The following is a 6405-nucleotide window of genomic DNA, read 5'->3' as shown; positions in this document are numbered from 1 at the left end:
ACACATATTTTTCTAGCTGCTTCTGCACCATTTGTCCCCAATTTAAACTCGAAAAGCAAACAAGCTCTAAGAACTTCATTTGACACTGACATGATCACGAGCGATTTTTACACACCACACTTACAAATGCGTTGTTTTATTCACCATGGCTGATGCGTCAGTGAATAAGCTTTCCCAAACAGTCAAAACTTTCATGCTACAGCGATAGATGTCGCCGCAGCAGCCAAATGGACGCGGGAGTGGTTAAAAAGCGCACGAACTTTCTTGCTTCCCTGGTACAATTAAACAAAATATAAAGCAAAAGGACCTTCCGTATTTCTTATCTATTCTATTTTTAGTAGAAGATATTAAATATTCAGAACGCACTGAATCCTCTATGTTAGAGAATGCTAAATTATTTAGGAAATTGAGCGCGATTATTATGCATTAAATTGTAATATTTACATTTAAATCATATTTATAATCAGAGATTGTTGTATAATGATATGAGTATCCTTAAACGATTACAAATACTCTTTATTTGTGTTTATAACCTTTGTATCCATTTACAATTTTTATATTATTGATAATTTAACACCAAAACAGTGTTTGATATATAGGGCCTTATGCAGAGTCGTTGTGACGTATGATTAGCGTCATACTAAACGTCTGACCGTCTGACTATTACAATAAACATATGTTAGTCGAACTTCTTAGTATGACACTAATCACGCATCAAAACGACTCTGCATAAGGCCTATAATGTTTGGATTAAATTGCGTTGCCTGCGATACTTGTGAAATTTCTTGTTCCAAAAACGAGACAAAAATTCTAATGTTTTTGTTTGATCTCGAAATTAAAGATGTATTTGTCGTATCCTTTCCAAAACTACACTCATGGTGAGATGATAAATTTCAAATGTGTTGGGCAACAATATCACTTAGTAACACCAACGAATCGTAAGGTGTGATGCAGCAGAGATAAAAACAAAATAAAAGAAGGTGCAATTATGTATGAAAACTATAAAGCAAAATATTTAGTAGAGTTCGGTTGTGCGAGATTTTGTTATGATTTGGGAAATTCTAAAACATGATATTGTTTACATTGTACAAAGATTTCTCAACCTATTTTATGTCATTACCCTCATTTTGTCAGATTCTAATACTATAATAGCCCAATATGTGATTTCGAGATAGTAGCAAAATGTCGTACTTACGATTAAACATGAGCTTTCAAAGTATAAGATTCAATTAGAATATGTTTTCTGTAAGTTTCAGGAAATTCAACAACATTTGTTGGCAAATTTCCTAATGTACAGAGCACAACAACATGTAATGGAAATGTTTACAAATATATATACAACGAGTTTACTTTTCTCATATTGAGTAATTTTCAAGTGTAAGAATTCTTAGAAAATCACGATATTCTTGGAAAATACTTTACCGTGACAATTTAGGACTTTCTTATTCGATTGCATTTCTATCCAAACAATGTCGATCTTTTGCTAGAATTGGCAATAATTTATTCATCAAGTGCGTCTCGAATGTTCGAAGTTAGGTCATTAGGTATTTTAGTGAAAGCTAAGAAACATCGTTGTGATTTTCCAGATCGTTGTGATTTTCCAGATGTGCATCTTTCACAAGTAAAATATCATAATTTGAAAAAAAAAATGCGAATAGAAATCATTTCTTAGTTCTGTCATATGCAAGCATTGCTGTAACCCCTCAATCAGAATGCTTAATCCTTATAGACTTTAATCAATCCTTACAAGTTTATTTCATTATCAGTTGATATTCGAATGCAATATGGGTATCTTATATTCATCAATTATTCCAGGATATAGGACAATAAAAAGAGTGATAATGTATAACAATCAAAACAATTGCAAATAGGGAATAATCAATATTTCATTTCAAGTATTTGAGAATTTAATATTTGACAATCACTGTATTAACAACAAGGACAATCCTTAATGTCAATTACATTATAATCTTAGTAGGTAACTGGTCAGATTTTCATCTGAACCTCACGAATTATACGAACACATTCGATGGACTAGCTGACGATCTCATGTAATTTCAGATTAATTCCACTATAGTATCTTGGAAAATTTGCAATTCAAGCTTACAGTAAACGGTTTGCAAATTGTCTCTGCTACTAGGATAGAATTAAATGATTCAAATAATATCCTGATGTGGTCAATATGTTTAATTCTTGAAGTAATTGTTTGATAATCATTGCATCCATAATCGTTTATATTAAAGCGATTAAATTGTAAACAAAAACAAAGATAATGAAAAATAATATAAGGTATTCGTATATTCATCTATACACTAAAACGTTTGGTGGTTCATGCTTTAAAATCAGGTTATGTCTAATTATTTGGGAAGAGATCAAGAAAAATGGGTTTAACTTCTTAATATTATGATATCTGATGATAACTCAATATTACTTGTAACAGATACTACATTTACAAAATAACAAATGACTGTAGCTATAACAGAATAATAAAAAGAACCTAAAATAATTTGGAGCAATTAGTAAAGCTAAGAGCTCAGAAAGGAAAGAAACGAAAAAACGCACGAGAAGATTTTATGATATTATCAAGCTAATTAATTATTCTTTGCGTAATACTTAACGAGACGAAAAGAAAAGAAAGGAAATGTAAAATTTAGAATTTTTTTTATTTGCACAGGCATAGCCGCATAATTTATTATAATTATTGTATAAGATTTGAATTTCTGTCTATTGCAAAACATTAATAGAGTTACAGTATCTTAACTTCAAAAACGCTGATAATAAGTGACAATAATCAATGATTTGATGAAATATTGTAACAGTTCTAGGATGGGTAAAATAATTTGTTAATTTGATTTTGTGATAATGTAGTCATCACTGTACGGAACTGTTCAACTTGTACTGCATGTACTGCAATGCACTATACTATACTGTACTGTAGTATATTTCATTACACTTCAATGTTTTTTTTTGTTTTTTTTTGTAGAACTGTTCATTATCAATAATAAAGTGTAGACACCATGACAGATTTAATTGTTTAATACTAATTTAAAATCCATAAATAAGAATTTTAGATAAGGTAATTGAAAAGAAAGGATTAAGAAATTAAAAATTTCTGAAAAAATGATTGATTATTGATTATTGAAAGTAAATAAATCGATTATAGGAACAGTTAGTCTATCAATCAATTACCTAATCAATATATTAAATCAATATATTAATTAAGTTACCTAATCAATATATTAATTAAGTTAATAAAGTGCATATGATTTTTGATAAAGTCAACACATAGACATTACAGTAGTTATATAGTGTTATATAGGCAATATAAGACACATATCGACAGATATAATTCTCATAATTAATCATAGAAACACACATATAGAAGTTTCTAAAAGTATTGGAGGGATTTAAGAAATGCCATCTGGTCTCATCCTAAACGAAGGGACAATCCAACCTACAATTCCTCATGGGAGAAAGTGGTCAAAGTCTTAGGCGGCTAACAAATGTGGAGACCGACTAACTCCCGGGATAAAGAGTCAACCGCTACCAGGTACCAACTATCTGCTCGGAGGACGGATGAAAGGGTGGAGGTCAGGGTATCTCTTGTCCTTCGAAGGGGAACCTGTCCTAAAAGGCGTAAGTGCCATAAGTTTGTCAACGGCATCGAGATATGGAAAATAGATGGGAATATCGCCACATTACTTTTCTCAGGAGGGACAAAATAAGATTAGTAAATACAATGATGATTTCTCCTGAGATAAAACATTTCGGAGATACAATAGAAGCCCCTATCGGATATCCGGGTGGTGACTACTCTGGGAAGAATCATCGGAGGAGAAAATAATAACTTCCATTTCAGCGTAGGAATCTGAAATGTACAAACCTTGCAACGTACAGGTATACTGGAAAATTTAACAGTGGAAATGGGTAAATGTAAAGTGAATATAGTGGGCTTGAGTGAAGTGAAATGGTCAGGAAAAAGTGAGGAAGTGTTGGGAAATTACGTAGTACTCTATTCGGGTGGCGTTAAGGCAGATAGTAGTGCCGCGATAATAATGGGGAACGAATTAGCAAGAAGCGTAACCAAAGTCAGAAGCTGCCATGACTACTAGATGTTTGTAAAACCTAAGTGCAAAACCACCGGATATTGTGATATAAAGTGTATATACCAACAACAGACTATGATGACAATGAAGTAAAATTAATACACGATAAGATTACTGGCATTATGAGAGACTACAACAGCGGAGAAGAAGAACCAGCAGCGAGTAAGGTGCTGGGATGAGTTGGAGTGGGAACACTGAAAAAATTCGTATGTGGCGTACTTAAAAACGTAGGTTACATGTGTAATTCCTGTAGTTTTTGTACTTAACGTACAGCAAACGTATAACTGAAAAAGTATATTTTATACGTTATTTCCCTTTAAGTGTTCCGAATAAGCATACTTTCTGTACGAACGAAAAAACTGTACATGGGTGGTCTGGATCTCTCATACAGATGGACGTATGTAACATATGTATACATATGTAATATCGAGAAGACTGTTAGATGTCAGACATCCTGCAACGGCATGATGTAACATCTAAGGGCAGTACATCAAAACCATGGATAACGTATGCATAACGTTATGGATACGTATGCTCCATCTTCTTGCTGTTACAATAGTTGCATTACCCAAGAGAAAGCAAGCACAGAAGTGCAGCGATCACAGAACCATTAGCCTTACTTCCCACACTGGAAAGGTTATTGCAGGCATATTGAACAGGTGGCTGGAAAGTAAGGTAAAATATATGTTGGAGGAAGAGCAATTTGAATTCCGGAAAGGAAAAATCACCAGAGATGCTACTGGGTTGATGAGAATTATAACAAAATGAGTTCTTGACTTAAAGGAAGAGTTGTGTTTGCGCATCATTGACTGGCGAAAAGCTCTCAACCAGGTCAATTGAACCAAATTTATGAAAATACTTTTAAAAAGTTGGGGTCAACTAGAGAGACCGACGACTCAATCTGTACATAGAACAACTAGTGAAGTTACGCTTGAATCAAGGAGAAACCAATAGTATGGAGATTGGAAGAGGAAACGGAGACTGCAGTATGTCGACCCAATTATTCAATATTTACAGTGAATATTTAATAGAAATTGGATATTTCAAGATTCAAGGAATTTGATATTCAGATTATTAACAAGATCAGGTATGCAGAGGACATGGTTATTATAGCTAGAACGAAAGAAGGACTACGGAAATGATGAACAAGACAGTTGGCACTGGGAAACTATATGGAATGAAAATCAACATAGAGAAATCAAAAGTCATGAGAGTATCCCATGGAAACGCGCCCTTAAGTTCAGGGTAGAACAAAGAGAACTTGAAGAAGAAGATAATTTTAAATATCTGGGAAATGTTTCGACGAGAGATGCTTACTGCACCAAAAATATCAGGTCAAAAATTGCCATAGCCAAGGAAGTATTCAACAAGAAAAGATCACTCTTAACTAGCAGGCTAAAATATTGGGCTAAGAAAAAAGTCTGTCAAGTGCTATTAGACTGTATAGTTCAGAGACTTAGACATTACAATGTTAGAGAAGATATACTTCGAGAGCTTCAAAATGTGGTTTTGGAGGAATATGGTAAAAATAAAATGGACGGAGAGAGTTTCATCATATCAAATATTGTGTATTGATTGGCCATTGTACTTTAAACTTACTTCGAAAATGATATTGGTTAGGTCATAAGATTGATTTATATTAATCAATTAACAAACATATACACATATTATATTTAGATTTAAGTAAATAATATTTCCACGAGTAGACTACGTGCTACCTTTCATTTTCTGTTTTCAGAAATGGAGTTTATATCAATACTAGCCTACCTTATACCACTCTAATTGTAGTAATTTTCTTAATTATTCTTAAATTAATTACATTGATGTACCCACATCAAGGAAAACTGCAGAGCCAAGGTGGCCAGACAGATGAATTGTCCATCAAGAAACATAAACCATCAGTGATTTGTCAGAAAATAAACACAAATTGTAACTGTGGCGTACTTACTGTACCACCAGAGATTCAAACCAAAGACACGCCTCTGGAATTATCAACCAGTGTATTACACAAAAACGTAGAACAGAACTTACTACCACTTATACAGGGTGCGGAAAAAGTCCCGGAACGGTCCAATACCTCGCGAAGTATAAAGATTAGAAAAACAAACATTACACGTGTTAAATAGTCATGAAAAAGCTATTCAATGATAGCAAACGCAACTCCCTATCCCCACCCTCTTTGGGGGTACGGAGGTTAACTTTAAAATTTTAAATAGAACCCCCTATTTTTTATTGCACATTTGGATTCTTCATAAAAAGTAACAGTCATTTGACCCAAAATTGAGAACAGTGTCTCGGC

The sequence above is a fragment of the Thermobia domestica genome, chromosome 17 (genome assembly GCF_964235325.1).
Source record: "Thermobia domestica chromosome 17, izTheDome1.hap1.1, whole genome shotgun sequence".
Lineage (NCBI taxonomy): Eukaryota > Metazoa > Arthropoda > Insecta > Zygentoma > Lepismatidae > Thermobia > Thermobia domestica.
Note: the sequence above shows the minus strand (reverse complement) of the source record.